This window comes from Arvicanthis niloticus, chromosome 4, assembly GCF_011762505.2.
Source record: "Arvicanthis niloticus isolate mArvNil1 chromosome 4, mArvNil1.pat.X, whole genome shotgun sequence".
In the NCBI taxonomy this organism is placed as follows: domain Eukaryota; kingdom Metazoa; phylum Chordata; class Mammalia; order Rodentia; family Muridae; genus Arvicanthis; species Arvicanthis niloticus.
The window spans coordinates 113,562,886-113,580,891 of NC_047661.1; the positions used below are offsets into that span (position 1 = coordinate 113,562,886).

Genomic DNA, 18,006 nt, shown 5'->3' on the forward strand with positions numbered 1-18,006 from the left:
TTTCCATTCTGCTTGTGACGAGCTAAAATTAAAGCATTTTGACGGCACACATTAGAACAATATAATGTTGCTGGATCCATTGACTATAAACTCATGAACTTTTGGGGCATCCAAACTGAGACTGTTGGGTCATAAATGCAGCTAACATCACTGAAGACTCTGAATACCAGCAAACTCCTTGACAAACCGAAAGGTGCCAAAGGATTCCAAGTAAGAGACAGTCATTATGGAGACAGTAAAACAGGCTTCTCCTGAGATCTGCTTCTTAAGATCATATGAAAGGTGTTTTGGAAGAGAAGAGGGAGGAAAAATCTCAGGCAGTAACAGTGAGAGCTACCTGAGTCAGAAAGTCTTTGTGCTGAAGGGATGACAACTCCCAGAAGGTGGAAAGCTAAAGAAAATATGTATGAGAAGCTTGCTATAGTCACAATTCTGTCACTGTTGAGCTTTAAAAGACAATTCAAGCATCTAGAAAAAAAAAGGTTTAAGATCTATGTATTAAAATTGCTAGAAGTTTAATAAAGCATCCTTTAATTCCATTTATTTGCTTCACTAGCTTTTGCTGGAAGTACACCTCCAGCCCTCATTCCTTAAGGAATAAAATCAAGTTTCTTTGTAGAACACAGAACTTATACCCTTCTACTTTTCAAGTATTTTCTTTTAAGATTTCTCTTTCCATTCCGTGTTTGAAGTGTGTCATTTTTCATACTTCGTATAGTCCTGAAGCTGCACAGTGGTTGTTTCCCAACCACAGTGTCTCCTCCAGAGCACTGCCACAGAGCTTTGTACCACCTTCTTTCTGAAAATACATCTTGCTGTACAACAGGCACCTATTTCCACTGTGCTGGCTAAGAATGCTGCTGCATATGCCATATGCTATCACCTGATGCCAACTGGATGCTCACTTAATATTCCCGGACAGACAGATGAATGGATGGATGCATAGAATTCCATGCATCGAGAATCTATTCAGTTGGAATAATATGACTTCAAGAAATACTGAAAACTTAGATTCAGCCCTCTGTAATTTATTTCTTCCTTGCTTGCTTATCATTTCTTTTTCTTGGTTTGCAATTGTACTGTTCAATACTTTTGATTTGTACAATACATGGATTGTGTTATATAATAAATTACAAAAAAATTCCAAAGAGGTAAGTAAGCTCTTTAAGTTAAAATTTAATACCCTGCAGACTGTAATGGAGAGCAGATGAATTTTTCACTAGGAATAAGATACTGGTTTATGTAACATGGGAGAGCAGGGGCTGAAGTAATTGATTAGTAGTAAGTTTTCATAAAAGCTCAATTGTATCACCACTGTGGAAAAGTGTAGAGATTTTAGGAGTAGCATAGGGTCACGGGAAGTGAAGGAAAAGGAGATTGGCTTTGCTAGGAAGGAAGACAATAGCAAAGAAAAAATGTATTAAGACATGCTTTATTCAAATCAAATTATTTTCAGAATATTTGTGAGCTATCTGTGCAGCAGACAGCATGCATTTTGAGCACAATCACTCATATTCCAGCTTTACATATAATTAAAGATGTGGAGCTTACAGAAATAGCTGACCTCCTGTGAAAGACAAACTAATATAAAACTGCTACTCAGTCCTGTTGGAACCCAACAGAAAGTTTAATTATGAATTAATTTTAGAATATTCTTAAAAATAATAAATAAGATGTTCAATCACATTTTAATTTATATATTAACAAAGTCATACCTGCTAATATCCTATTGAGATATCAGATTTGCTAATAGCTATTATGGTTGATCTGGATAGCGTAATCTTTAAAGAAATTATTATTATTATTATTATTATTATTATTATTATTATTATTGGAATAAATTAATAATAAACAGAAACTGAAATGTGTCTTATTTCTGAATATAAGTGAAAGTAATTTACATATAAAATACTTAACAAAGACCACAAATGACAATTGGATCCTATACATTCTCCAATAAAGCAAATGATCCATAAATGTTTAAAAAATGAAATAGGCACAGGTGCAAGAACTACGTACACAGTCTTATTAAACAATGAGATAAGATTTAGGTCACAAATGCTAAGGGAAGGTTCTCTAACATACAGTTTTGAACAAGATGTTAGTGCTAACATCTACAGCTGACTGCTGAAGAAGCCATTCCATCAGACAGAAATTCCAGGGCATGTTAGAAAGCCCACAGTTCATGTGAGACTTGGCATCTCTTAGTCTAAAGCACAAAGGGCATGAAGTTCAGGGAGGTTAAGGTTTCAATCTGCACATCTTGCCGTGCCAGTTCCACAGCCAGTATCCCATTAGCCTGCTTCAAATTTCTGCTTTGATTATAGAATCATTGATCGTTTGCACAAAACACAAATTTTGCTCCTAGCCTACCTTCCCTAAATTTCTATATAAATGACAAGTGCAGATGTCTTGATCCACGATCAGTTACGTTGCTTCTATGGAAGTTCGTGACTCATAGGTAGCCAAGCATCTCTGGCTTAATTTTTTTTTATTTAATTTTATTTTTTTTTACTTATTCGCTTTACATCCCACTCACTGTCCCCCTCTAGGTCACCTTTTCCCACAATCCTGCTCCCATCCCCTCTTCCCTTCTCTTCTGAATGGGTAGGGGTCCCCATGAATATCCCTCACCCAAGCACTTCATGTCCTTGCTAGGCTAGGCATTTCTTCTCTCACTGAAAACAGACAAGGCAGTCCAGCTAGTAGAACATATCCCATGTACAGGCAAAAGCTTTTGGGATAGCTCCTTCTTCAGTTGTTCAGGACCCACATGATGGTCAAACTGCACATCTGCTACATACATGCAGGGAAGCCTAGATCCAGCCCATGCATGTTCTTTGGTTGGTGGTTCAGACTCTAAAAGCCCCAAGGGTCCAGGTTAGTTGACTATATTGGTCTTCCTGTAGACTTCCTATCCCCTTAGGGGCTGTAATCCTTCCCCTATTTTTCTATAAGAGTCTCCAAGCTCCACCCACAGTTGTCTATCTATATCTGTCTGAGTAAGCTACTGGGTGGGGCCTCTCAGAGAACACCATGTTCCTGTCTGCAAGCATAACAGAGTATCATTAATAGTGTTAGAAAATGGTTCTTGCCCATGGGATGTATCTCAAGCTGATCTAAATTATGAGTTGTCCATTTCCTCAGTCTCTGCTCCATCTCCCATGCCTGCATTACTTGTAGATAGAATAAATTTTAGGTTGAAATTTTTGTGGATACGTTGGTGTCTCTGTTGTTCCACTAGGGTTCCTGCCTGGCTATAGGAGGTGGCCACTTCAGGTTTCATATTCCCAATGTTGTGAGTCACAGCTAAGGTCACTCCATTGATTCTTGGGTGCCTTCCTTCTCCCAGGCCTCTGTCGTGTCCTGGAGATGTCTCCCCCCTCCTCATCCCAGTCAGTTGCAGATTTCCATGCATTTTCATGGCCATCTAGCAATCTCTCCTATTTTTCCCCACACCTAATTATTCTGAACTCTCATTCTCCTCCCCTTTCCTCCTCCCTCCCAGTTTCCTCCCTCCATCTGCCTTTAATATTATTTTATTCTTCCTTCTAAGTGAAATTGAAGCTTCCCTGTTTGGATCATTCTTGTTTAGCTTCTTGGGTCTGTGGAGTGTAAGATGATGGTACCGGTATTTTATGGCTAATACCTACTTGTAAGTGAGTACATACCATGCATGACCTTTTGGGACTGGGTTACCTTATTCTGGATGATATTCTCAAGTACCATCCTTTTACTTGCAAAATCTATGATGTCATTGTTTTCTACAGTTGATTATTATTCCATTTTGTTTTGTATCACATTTTCCTTATTCATTCTTCAGTTCAATAACATCCAAATTGTTTCCAGTTTCTGGCTATTACAAATAAAGCTGCTATTAATATAGTTGAACAAGTGTCTTTGTGGGATGTTGGAGCATCTTTTTAGTATATGCCCAGAAATGGTATAGCTGGGTCTTCAGGTAGAACAATTCCCAGTTTTCTCAGAAAATGCCAAATTGATTTCTAAAGTGGTTGTCCAATTTTTCACTCCCACCAGCAATGAAGAAGTGTTCCCCTTGCTCCACAACTTCATCTCACTTAATTATTTACAGATAGAAAAATGTGTTGTTGTGTCTCCTTCTCATGTCTCAGTGACAAACCCGTATTTTGCAAAAATAGACAACAGGAGCAAGCAATTCCTCCATTAAGTTGAAAATATTACAAAGAAATAAAAAGTGATAAAGCTGTTGAAAAAGAGTAGCTGGTCATGTTGATGTTGACGCTTGCCAGTGGGATCCCAGATGCACAGCCAGGGAAAATTAGGGAGGGAAGACGTCGATATAAATGAAGAAAGTAGATGGGATTGGAAGGATGATGACGCTCCAGAGGAAGAAATATCAACAAAAACCATGATGTCCAAGAAAATCTGATATGTGTTATATTAAGGAAGAAGTAGAGGATTAATTGTGAAGAGTTGCCATGTAGAAATCATCATGTCCACACTTAGAAATCTGAAGGTGTGCAATATAAGAGAAGAAATGCTCTCTGCAAGCTCACAATGTAAGCAAACAAATGGTGTTTGAAGCCCTTCTCTGTAAGTTTTTGATTAAGTGATAAAACACTTTAATTCTCGGCCTTTCTAAAGCTTTAAGTTGCATTGCACTAAAATATTCATTTTATCATTTCCCATTTTGTTGTAAATTGCCAATGTTTTGATAAAAATACACTAGAGCTTTTCTAATAGATTAGTGAAGTTCTTTTTATAGTATGTACAAAGAGTCATGTGGGCATGGACTTCTGTAAGGAGTGAGGTTGGATGCCTGTTAAAGGAAAGATTCAGAAAGCTACACTTTCAGTTGTGGCTCATGGGATTCCAGACTCTAAAAATAGCATATGGCATTGACATCATCCTTAGTTGCCTTCCAGAACTTGAAGAAAAAATTCTATTGCTGAAGACACCATAAATTTCATATTACACCAGACTCTGAAATGGAGGGATCCAGCTGAGACAGACCTAGGAGGCTCTTCCCTGAATACTAGCTCTAGTACCAGAAAGTTCTATATAAACTGTCAAGGGATAAAAGCACTCATAGGATGCTTTCATATTAAGGATATGATAACTGTAAAGGTTATGAGCCATAATGGATAGCACGGGAGGGTGAAATACCCCTGGGGTAACTAATAGCCACCTACTTAGACTTAAAGTCCATTCAAGAAGAGATGGTTCATGCCTGCCACTGTAAACATAGCCAACTCCCTGTGGCTGGAGAGATAGTAGACCTTAGAGGAGAATGTACTATCACCGTGCTCCTAAACCAGCATAATTCCCAACTGCATTCTAAATATGTATCTTCATGTCCACAAAGGAGTTTCTTTTCACAGAAGGAAAGAGACCATTGCAGAAGGCCAAAGCTGGTTAAAGTGCAGAGAAGAAAATGTAAAAACCTTTTAAACACTGACACCAACAGTACAGAATGAAATTCAGTAACTGATTTTATGTGAGAGGTCACAACTGAAAATATACACAAGCAACATCTCACTGTATAAAACTGCGTGTGGGGTGTGTGTACAAACTGCATACAAAATATAAATGGAGCTGTACTTGGACGTTGAACACAACACAAAATATCTCATTCTACAGGTGCAACTAATATAAGATACTTTCTTATCTTAACTTCTGGCTTCAAACAGTTCAGACAGGGATGCCCAATCTGCTTGAAGTGCAGAAAAAAGATATTTAGCTGAAAATGAAGACAGTTAAAGAGTCCAGAGGACAATGATCTTGAACCCTCTAGTGAGAGAGTAAATTCCATCATGTATGTGGTTTAAGCATAACCATAATAAAAGTAGGACATGAAATAATAAAATACATTCATGCTCCCGGAATCTTTGAGAAAAATTCAATTGATAGATTTCCTCCTCAGGACTACAGAGAAGTGTAAAGCATATTTTAGGAAGTTTTTATTTTTATAATGTTTAAAATATTAAAAACCATAGTAGCTTCAAATAGATATTTCACTAATGGGGTGTAGTTTTATATAGACGGAGTCATCAATAATTCTTGATATATAAGGTGTTTTACCTTGTATATTTTAAGCACATCTTAAAGTGAATACCACCCAGTTTACAATGGGATAATTGACCTGATAATATAAAAGTGTCATGACCACAGGTGAGCAATTTCTCGGTAACCTATGATGGAAGGGCATTTATTCTCGCATAAAAAGAACACTGTGATAAATTAAAGACTGTGTGGATGAAAATAACTGAGCTAATTTCCCAAAGAAACTTCATTTGGAGTTGGCAGAAGCCAGCTGGGGCATTGTGTTGAGTTTTTATCACATCTCTATGTAATTTGCCATTAAAATTGCTTATAACATTTCCTAATGCTGCCTACATGTTGAAAGAAGCTAAGCCATTAGAGTTCTTGAGATTGGATGATTCACATTTGTGAATTCTCATTGTGTTCACTGCTTTTCTGTTGCTGTTTTGATAAAACTCTGACCAAAGACAACTTGGGGAAAAAAGCCTTCATTTTCTCATAAAGGTTATATATTCTAGCCATTAGGGAGACAAGACTGGTTACTTAAGGTAGGAACCTAGAGACAGGAACAGAAGCAAAGACCACGGACGAGTGCTACTTACTAGCTTGCTTTCTCTGGTTTGTTCAGCGAGTCTCTTATACGACCTACAACCAGCTATCGAGGAATGGCATTGCCCACAATAGACTGGACCTTCTTATATTAAGTAGCAATTAAAAAATACACCCACAGCCAAGCACACAGGCCACTCTGAAAGAGAAAATCCCTCAACTAAAAATCTGTTGACTCAAATGACAGTATTATTTTTCAAGTTGACAAATACTAACTCACATAATTAGTAATAAAATAAGAGAATTTTTATATTTTCACATGCTTTGGTTGAAATTGCTTATATAAAGCACACAGTTTAACAAATGTGGGAGAGAGAGAAATGCTTTTGGTTTAAGGTTGTATTTGTGCTTTTAGTAGAAGTATCTTCAACTCTTTTAAGATTTGATTTTATTCTATTATTATTATTTGAGACAGAGTCTCACTGCACAGCATTAACTGATCTAAAACCCCCTTTGTAGACCAGGCTGGCCTTGAACGCAGAGATCAACCTGCCTCTGCCTCCCAAATGCACCACCATGCCCAATAAAGTTATGTTTTGTCCACATATACTGTAGTTACATAGTAGCAGTTATCAAAAACACTAAGAGCATTGATTAAATTGAAGACTAACTTTTACTATTAAAGCTTCCTGACTGAGACCTGTGTTACACAGTTGATAAACCATCATGTTTGCTTTCAATCAACATGGAGTGCATGAGAAGAGAGACCAGTAAGTTATTTAAACATCGTATACATTATGAAAGAAAGTAGGGACAGTAAAATACGAGAGGGAGAGAATTTATCTGTCATAGCTGGTAGGAAGATGTGGATAATGGGACTGTCGCTGGACAGACTTACTAAGTAAGGCTGCTGTGGGTGTCAGGATGTGTTGAAGAGGGATTTCTAATTTAACAAAGCTAGAGCACATTCTAGTCTGGATAACCCAACATATAGGCAGAGGGAAATGCAGTATGTTTTGAGACCTGCACGTTTTGGATTGGCTGAACAATAAATAATAAGGAACGCTGGCTCACTGGGAGGTGTGTGCAGCATTCCAAGAGGCAAGCGTGAATAGTTGAGCTTTGAAAAAAAATACTATTTTGATTATGCCAAGTCCCCTTTCTACGTGGAAGTATGACTAATCATTGCTCATTTTAATTGATAATTTGGCAGGTAAAATATGCGCGTTTGTATTCTTCTTATTAAAATGATCCTGGAGCTCTCTTTAAAGCAGAAAGGTTAGTTGTGCATTTGCTACTTTCTGTATTAGCTTCCTAGTGTGCGGTCATTATGTCAGTGTTCTCTGCTTTCCTTGTGATTTCCTGGTGTATTTTATGTGTGTTAACAACTTGGCACTGTCTAAAAATCCATTTCTTATTATAATTTGACCTTTATTTTCATGTAGAAACATTTTAAAAGGTAGGACAGTTAGGCATCTTTCTTATTTTTTTTTCACTAGAAAACCACATTTGCCCTCAATTTTAATGTTCACTTTATATGTCTTTCTAAAACTTTAAACAAAATATTAGCACACACACCTACTTGAATTGGACAATGCTGACAGGACATGAACACTACCATCCTTCACCACCCAACTTTCTTCATTTCTCCTCATATCTTCTAGCTCAACATCTTGTTCAGAAACTCTTCTGTTTGCTCGTTATCCCTTTCCTAATCTGGATGGCAGCTATCAGTTTCTCCATTCTTTCATGGTCTCAGACACCTAGACATCAACAGTATGTAAGGTCAGTGCCTTCCCCGTAAGTGTATGTGCTGGCAAGTCACTTAAGTCTAAGTTGTTTGTATGGGTCACAAGATACTAGTGCCTCCTGACATTAGTTATGTATTTAACAAGCTCTCAAGAGATGCCTAGCAGACAGCATCATCTGTCATTTTTAAGGCAGTCGAGAGGCTTGCCTGGGCTCCTGAAGGCATATGTAGGCAGGCAGTTAAGAAACAAGTATTTATTGCATGCCCACAGGGTGCAATGAACTAGGCGCTTATTAGTTACTCTTTCACCACAGATGAGCCTCTGGAAATGGAAAAACTCATCACAACTGACAGGTATTGACACAAGCAACAAAAGTGAGAAATACATAGCAGCCAGCTAGACAGCAGAGTTAAAATAACAAGACTAGAAACCAAATGTACCCAGAAGGAGTGCATGCTGAACCTTTGAGGTGGGTGGCCCTTTCTAACTATTGCTTATGTTTCTATCTGGTTCAACTTTGTTCAAGTTTATCATTTAAACCTGAAAATAAAGACTCACAGAAGCTTCCAGAGGAATAAAATTACTTTATGTCAACCCCCTTTGTTGTATCAAGCAACCGCATTACTTGTTTTTCTCATTGTTAATTTTGTTTTGCAGAATCTTCAGCAATGAGGTCTTAACTAACTAGCTTTGCTGGTTAGTTAAGCAGCAAAGTACCAGAATTGTTAATGCCTCTGGGACATCTCTGGCAAAGAGCTCATGCAGAAATATACACTTAGCATTGAGTTTTTGGTTTATTTGCCCAATTATGTGGTTTTTTTCTAATATATATTTTCAGCATCTTCATCAAAACTGGAGTAGCTATAGTTTGATACATTTATATCTGGGTCCTTTTTCTATTCCATGGATCTTCGTGTATACTTTTGAGCTAATAACATAGTCTTTTATTACCATGACACCATAGTATAACTTGAAATAAAAAATGTTAATACCTTCAGCATTGTAGTAGTAGTAGTAGTTCTTCTTCTTTTTCTTCTTCTTCCTCCTCCTCCTCCTCCTACTCTTCTTCTTCTTCTTCTTCTTCTTCTTCTTCCTCTTCTTCTTCTTCTTCTTCTTCTTCTTCTTCTTCTTCTTCTTCTTCTTCTTCTTCTTCTTCTTCTTCTTCTTCTTCTTCCTTCTCTTCCTCCTCTTATTCTTCTCCTTCCTCTTTCTTCTCCTTTTTCTCCTACACATTCCCTACTTTCTCTTTTTCTTCAAAATTTCTGTGGCTATCCATGGTCTTTCATGCATCTACATAAATTCTTAATACTATTTTTCATTTGCTTTTGAAGATCAATAAATCATGATCAGGATTGAATTGAATCTCTTTGGTTTGGGCCAGATAGAAATTCTCCTGACATTCACTCTTCTAATATATGAGCAAAGGTCTTTCCATCTTCTTATCTTACTAATTTTTCTTCAGTGCATTGAAGTTTCCATTGTAAAGATCTCTCAGATTATTGATTCTGTTTATTCCTACATGAGGATATTTGGTGGCTGTTATGAATTTGATTGTTTTACTGATTTTGATTAGTAAGTTTGTTGTTGGTTTTAAGGAGGTCATTGATGTTTTCTGTGTGAATGTTAATTTTGTGACATGTCCTGCTACTTTCCTGAATGGGTTTATCAGTTCTAGAAGGGTTTGGTAGAATCTCTTGTCTAAATATAGTATCATATTTCTTCTGCAAAAAGGGGATAATTTGATTTAGTTCACTCCCATTTGTATTCCATTTATTTCCTTTTCTTGTCTTATTGCTCTTTCTAAGACTCTAAGGACTATGTTTAATAGCAGAAGGTATGCACCCTTCTCTTGTTCCTGTAATCAGCGGGAATAGCTGAAGTTTTCTACATTTGCTACTATATGCTTGTAATATATATGCTTGTAATATCTGGCCTTTATTGAGTTGAATTTTCTCCCTCTATCTTTAGCCTCTCCATGACTTTTATAATGAAGAGATGTTGGATTCTGTTGAAAATTTTTTCTATATTAATTGAAAGGATCGTGTGATTTCTTTTAGTCTGCTTCTGGGGTGAATTAAATTTCTTGATTTGCAAATGTTAAACCATCCTTACATTGTTGGAATGAAGCCAACCTTATTAGGCTGCACATCTTTTTCATACAACTTAAATTCAGTTTGTAACAGTTTAGCAGAATTCTTCCCTTTACTATTCTGTGGCCTTCTTTGAACAATATTGGTGTGAGTTCTTCTTTGAAAGTCTTGTGGAATTCTACTGCGAATCCATGTGGTCCTGGAGAGTTCATTTAAGGGGGAAATATTTTTATTACTTTTTCAGTCTTGCTGTAGATTATAGGTCCACTTAAATTATTTATTCCATCTTGATTCAAAACTGGTAGACCATAAGCACATAGAAATTTACCCATTTCCTTAAATTTTCAAACTGAGTTGAATCTAGGTTTTCAACTTAGATGCTTATTCTTTTCTGAATTTCATAGATATTTGTCATTATGTGTTTCCTTTGACCTCTAACTTCATTAACATGGCTATTCTCTCCCATTCTTTTAGCTAAAAATATGTCAATCCTGTTAAATTTTCAAAGAAGCAACTCTATTTCACTGTTTGTTCTTTTTTCCCATTACTATTTCATTAACTCTACCTCGATCTTAATTATTTCTTCTTGTCCACCACTTTTTTTTTTCTTTCCTCTGAGGTTGTTATTTTCCAATTTTATTTAGGCTTGATCATTAGCAGTCAGACTGAAGGCCCACGTTAATCCAAATGAGTGTAACACAAGGACAGGGTATGATTCACAGTTTGAAAGGAGGCTTCTGTGTTGAGGAGAGGAGCTGCTAAGCCTGACGGTGGCCCTAGTCCTGTGGTGACACCACAGTCAAGGTCACTGCCAGAGTGAAGGTCCTCTGCCAATAGCAGATATTCTCTGAGAGCCTTCACACCAGGAGATTCAGAGTAGAACAAGGCTATGCAAGGACACAAGGAAGAGACTCCCTAAGTCTGAGCATCCCAATGGGAGACTGAGCGGCCCATGGCAGAGCAGCAGTGTCAGCCTATGATGAATGGTCAGGGCAGGGGAGGCAAGAGATTGCCACCCAAAGCACGAGCAGACGCTGGACTTGGGTGTTCGGCTGACTGCTGACTTTCATCCAAGGAGTTCTTTGGTCTTTGCTGCCAGATGCCGGTCCAGCTTTGCCACCGTGTTGTCCGCCATTTGGCTGATCTGCTTCTTGATGAGTCTAATGGTGTCCTCCTAAGCTTTGTTTTTTGACTTCTTCAGATTATTCATTGCATTAGTGCGAACCTTCAGTAAATTTTCTTTGGCCTTGTCGGTGTTCTGTTTGGCCAGTTTCACCAGCATTTCTCTGTGTTCCCTGGTTACTTTAGAAATGGGTACCCGAATTAGTGTTCCTTCCACTTCTGGGTTCAGATTCATTCCACTTTCTCTTATAGCCTTGATAGCTGCAGCTGTACACTCTGGGAAGCTGGCCATATTCACCAGAATCATCTGTGGCGACTTCATGGAGATCTGGCCAATCTGATTTAGAGCGAGCTTCCTATCAGCAGTTACCACAGTAATATGATCAAGGGATCCTGGTGCAGTCCTTATGTTGAGTCTTATTGAAATTATCCTTAAGTGATTCTATCACAGATTTCATGTCTTCGTCCACCTCTTCCAGGCTGATTATATCCTCAACCAAGGCTGTATCAATGTTCACTCTGGCCTGGGGCTACCCTTTGCCTTTAGCTTTAGCTTTCTTGGTTGCAAAACGGCCAACTGGTACTGCTGGGTAGGCTGAGTATTGCCTATAGATTTGTTGTCTTTCCATTCACTGTCTTTATGGAAACTTCTGAACCAGGTCTGGTCAAAGCAGTAAGGTAACTTCAAAAGGCAGGGTGCAGCAGGCAAAAGCATCTTATTCCTAAGGCCATGATGGAAGAGAATCCTCAGAAGCAACCAAAAATGAATTTATGCCAACTGCCAAGAAACTCCTCAAACTAAGACATGACCTTGACATTGTGCATTCATTCTTGTCCACTACTTTTTGGGTTTGTTTTATTCTCCATTTTTCAAACCATTAAGGTTCATTATTGAGTTATTTATTTGATATCTCTCTCTCTCTCTCTCTCTCTCTCTCTCTCTCTCTCTCTCTCTCTTGCTCTCTGTGTGTGTCTTTGTTTCTGTCTCTGTATGTGCTTGTCTCTATCTCTGTCTCTCTCCCTTTGTGTGTGTGTATGTGTCTTTGTCTCTGTCTCCCAGTGTGTATGCTTGTCTCTGTATATGTGTGTCTTTGTCTCTGTATGTGTCTATTTATCCATCTCTCTGTCTCTCTCTGTCTCTCTCTTTCTCTCTCTGTTTGTGTGTGTGTACATATATGTGTGTGTTTCTTTGTCTCTATATATTTCTTAATGGAGGCAATTGTTGCTGTAAATTTTCCTGTTAGAATTGCTTTCATTGATTTTGCTAGAAATGGATACATTGTGTTTTCATTCATTCAATTCAAATAATTTTTAAGCCTCACACTTCACTTCCTCAGTGATGTATTTGTTATTCAGTAGAGTGTTATTTGGTCTCTGAGTTTTTATATTTTCTGTAGCTTCTATTGTGGTTGACATCTAACTCTATTTCATTGTGGTCAATACAGAATGCTGTTTCAGTTTTCCTGTGTTTGTGAAGGCTTGCTTTGTGTCTTAAAATGTGTTCTGCTTTAGAAAAAATTCAATGTGCTACTAAGAAAAAATGTGTATTCTTTGTTGTTTGGTTGGAATGTTCCGTAATGACTGATAGGTACATTTGATTTCTGTTGTCATTTAACTCCAATGTCTCTCTTTTTAGGTTTTGAGAAAATGACCTATTTATTGGTGATAATGGAGTATTGAAGTCACTGGCTATCATTATTTTGGGAATAATCCATGGCTATATACTTAATAGTGTTTGTTTTATGATGTTGGGTATACCTATACTTTGTGTGTATGTATTTAGAATTATAATATCATCTTGATGGGCTGTTCTCTATGACATGAAGTGGTTTCTTTATTTCTTGTAACTTGTTTTGGCTTGACATTTATTTCATCAGATATTAGAATATACCAACTTGTTTCCAACTTCTATTTCCTTGTAATATTTTTTCCCATCCTTTTGTCCTGAGGTGTTTTCTATCCTCAATACTGACATGTGTTCCTGAGGGGCAACAAAAAGATGTATCCTGTTTAATAATTATCTTGGTCAGGGTCTCTATTCCTACACAAACATCATGACCAAGAAGCAAGTTGGGGAGAAAATGGGTTTATTCAGCTTACACTTCCACACTTCTGTTCATCACCAAAGGAAGTCAGGACTGGAACTCAAGCAGGTCAGGAAGCAGGAGCTGATGCAGAGGCCATGGAGGGATGTTACTTACTTGCTTGCTTCCCCTGGCTTGTTCAGCTTGCTTTCTTATAGAACTCAAGACTACCAGCGCAGGGGTGGTACCACCCACAAGGGGCCCTCCCCTTCTTGATGAGTAATTGAGAAAATGTCTTTCAGCTGGATCTCATAGAGGCATTTTCTCAACTGAAGCTCCTTTCTCTGTGATAATTTCTGCTTGTGTCAAGTTGACACAAAACCAGCCAGTACAGTAATCAATTTGTTAGTGTGCCTTTTTATATAGGAATTGAGAGCATAAATATTCACAGTTATTACGGTAAGGTGTGTGATGACTTTGTGCTGTTTTCTTAGACATCTTTTATTTACTCCCTGCATGTCGGTTGTTTCTCACTGTGGCATCTCAGGCATATCTTTTCCCCTGGTCTGAAGAACTCCTGCCATTCTCCTCTATAGAGCTGGCTTAGTGGTCATAAATATTTTTAGTTTGTTTTTATCATGCAAGGTTTTTTTTATTTTTCTTTCACTTATAAAAGATGACTTTGGTGAATATAATATTTGTGATCTTTCAGAGCCCGAATGCATCTTTCCTTTTTTATTTTAAAGGTTTCTATGGAGTAATCAGCCATTATTCTAGTAGGTGTGTCTTCATATGTGATTTTGCCATTCTGTCTTGCAACTTGCAATATCTTTTACATTTTGTTTTTATGCTTCAACTCTAATATATCATGAGAAGTTTATTTTCTGGTCCTATTTGGATTTTGAAAGCCTCTTGTACCCATATGAGAAACTCTTTCTCAAAAATTGGAAAATCTTTTTAAAATTTTTTTGAAAGAATAATTGGATTTTGTGTTTAAACACTAGTTTTAACATATCACTAGTTTTAACATATCAATGATACTATATTACAACACATATTTTTAAAATTCAAATTTACCATATTCACAAACTTTTTATAATTTTCAAAATATTTATTTAATTAAAATAAAATAGAATTACTTTGATCTTCCTATCTCCCTTCACCCCTCTGAGGAACCCTCCCGCCAAAATTTTCCATGTTCTTCCCCTTTGAGCTGAGAACTTCTCTCTCTCTCTCTCTCTCTCTCTCTCTCTCTCTCTCTGTCTCTCCTCTCTCCTCTCTCTCTCTCTCTCTCTCTCTCTCTCTCTCTCTCTGTCTCTCTGTGTGTATTCACATGTACGGGGGTATGTGTGGTGTGTACATATACATGTGAGTATGTGTCTTATAGCTTCTATGCCTATGATGAAACACCATGACAAAAGCAAATTAGAGAAGAAAGGATTTATTTATTTTACACTACCACATTGCTATTTATAATCAAAGGAAGTCAGAGCAGGAACTCAAATAGGGCAGGAATCTGGAGGCAGAAGCTGATGCAGATGCCGTAGAGGGGTGCTGCTTACTGACTTTCTTGACATGACTTGCTCAGCCCGCTTTCTTATAGAATACAGGACCATCAGCCAAGGGATGGGACCTCTCGCAATGGACTGGACCCTTCCCTATCAATTATTAATTAAAAAGTGCCTTACAGCTGGATATTGCCAAGGCATTTTATTAATTGAGGTTCCCTACTCTCAGATAACTTTAGCTTGTGTCAAATTGACATAAAACTATCCAGTACCGTATGCTTTTACACAGGTATAAATAAATTGCAGATGTTAATGTTAGGTGCTCTCCTTAGCCATTATCTTTTTTCACTTGGTCTGTTGAAATGGTGTCTCTTATTGGTTGGCTCGGTGGCTAATCAATGAGCATTCAGGATCTGCTTATCTATTCACTCTTCCCTAGGGATGTTAACAGTTGAGGCACAACCACACCCAGCTTTTAAGTCAGTGTTGGACATCCAAACTCAAGTCCTCTACTTGTAGTGCAAGTAATTTCCACACTCCTTGAGTCTTCTGCTCTCTCATGGTCCACATGAAGATTGCCACTCTGTATGTGGTTAGATAAATTAGATCTGTCTTTAGGGTTATACCTTGGCACTGATGAATGATCAAGATTTAGACATGTTTCCTTTCTCTGAACGTTAGTCTTCATAAGCATGCTATCATTAGGAAAAGCAAATTGTGTGCGTGTGTGTTTGTGTGTGTGTTCATATGTGCATGTTTGTGTGGCTTCTTGCAGAAGCTACTACAGAGGTGGAGTTACAACTGGTTTTGTGATGCCTGACATGTATATAGGAAAAAGAATTTTGTCTTATTCACTTTACCACTTCTTCAGCTCCTGAAATTTTAATATATCAAATCTGTCTCTTATACAGAACCTTAACTGGGACCATTCAGACTCATTGCTGTTTGTCTGCCTAATTTTGGTTCTTTAAGGTCAGAGAAATGATATTTCATTTTCAGTGGGCTCTGGAGTTCTAAAGTAAATTAATCTAGCAATCTCCAGTTGGATTTGATTCATTTACATCTGTTATTTCCTCATACCCAGTTAGCCAATAAGTTGCTTTCACTTTACACCTGCAAGAAAATGGGATTGTGAGTAAATGACTTTTTTTATGTGGTTCTTTTTCCAGGATTTCTCATAAATTCACTTGGCACAGAAAAGGCAAGGCAAAAGATGTTTTTGGCTGCATCTTCTGTTGTCCTATTTTAGCTATATCACAACAGGTTCTGCTTCTTATTATTTAAACCTTATCAAGGGCTACGCTGTAAATATGGTACCATTGCTACATTCATATGTTGGGAAATGTCAGTATGATTTTGTTAGGGGTGTGGTTTCAGAAACTAATTATAAGACCAGAGCACAAACTCCTGAGACAAGTCACCTTCTGAGAACAACGTGGGAAGGCAGTATCTAGAAACCAAAATGTGACTTCAGTAGATGCTGAGGACTTTCTAGCCTCCAAGTGTATGAGAAATAATTCATGTGGACCTAGGTTTGTCTAGCTTATAGTATTTTATAATACCATGTCCAAATGGCCTGGATCAATTAAAGCAGTTAGGCAATTTTTGATTAGCCCTTTGAACCTTTGAATGGATCTTTCTGTAAACAACAAACTGTAGTCCAAACCTACTTTCAGTATTCTGAAAGTCTCAGGGTATATTGCTCACTAAGGACTGGATGACTGCTCCCTGCCAAGACTCCACAGGCTAGACACTCTATGAAGAAATAGAAGTTAAGGTAATATACACCTCTTCTGTGCAAATTATGGGAAACATTTGACTCAGCTTCCCTTAATGGATACTCTCAGAACAATCCAAGAAGCAGAAAGAGGTCTTACACAACCACATCTATGTGCAGGAAGAGTCATTAAAACCAATTCACTCAACAATCTTCTGGGGAAAAACACTCAGCTCTTAAACCCTTGATTTGCAGCTTAGATGGTGGCATGCCAGTTGGATGGGCCTAATAGGTACCATTTGTAATCATTCCCCTTAATTTTATACACAGCACTAATAAGTAGGCCTCTTTCTCCATTTAAACTTGTGAGTGGTTGGGAAAACTTTAAAAAGGCTAATATAAATTATTCAAAATAGCTCAAAGCCATCTAGCAGGAACTCTCAGGATTACTAAAATGGTTCAAAGAAATACCTCTTAAGTACCAATTAAGTACCTCCTCATTAATTTCCTTTAGATGTCTGTATCTTGAGTAATTGCTCTTTTAAGAAAACTTTCTACCCATATTTAAGTGCTTCTGTCCCTCTGTCCCCTCCACAGCTTTCTGTTATTACTTATTTTAAGCTTATTAAAAGTTCAGGGATCATTGAATGGACACAACACTCTGCAACTTATTTCTAGAATAAAGAGGTCAACCAACTTTGTCCTTGCCAATATCTACAGCAAGCATTTCTGCTTCCTCTTTCTTTTTCCTCGCTTACTCCCCATTCATTTCTCCTTTATTGAGTTTCTACACTGCTTATATGAATAGCTCCAATGAGATAAGAATAATTGCCCTAAATCTTTTATGTAATTTATTTTGCTAGATATTCTAAGGACCAATTGACCATTTAACAGTTAAGAGTCCTAACAGTTTTCTTATTTTCCTGCTATTTCAAAGACACAAAGTAAAGCACAAAGAGTTAAACAAGTTTAACAAGCCTTTTCCCACATTTAAGCTCTTGCTGGTCTGCAGTGGTATTGGTAGGGGTAGGAGTTTTCAGATAATCATAAAAATTCCCCTCACCAACTTACTGACTATTCTAGAACAACAGAACCTTCAAATCATATTTTGTAGGTAACAACTCTCAGAATAAGGTTCATGACAGTGGAATTATTTACGAGGTTTCAACCTGCCTAGGACAAAATAACTTTATTTATCTTCAGTGGGCATACTTCTATCCA

The 18,006-nt window shown here is 37.5% G+C and overlaps 1 pseudogene; it reads right to left on the reverse strand.

Annotated features, from left to right (window-relative positions):
• Nucleotides 1-11,478: 11,478 nt before the first annotated feature.
• LOC117707689 (ribosome-recycling factor, mitochondrial pseudogene) lies at nucleotides 11,479-12,289 on the reverse strand (annotated as a pseudogene).
• Between the last annotated feature and the right edge of the window lie 5,717 nt (nucleotides 12,290-18,006).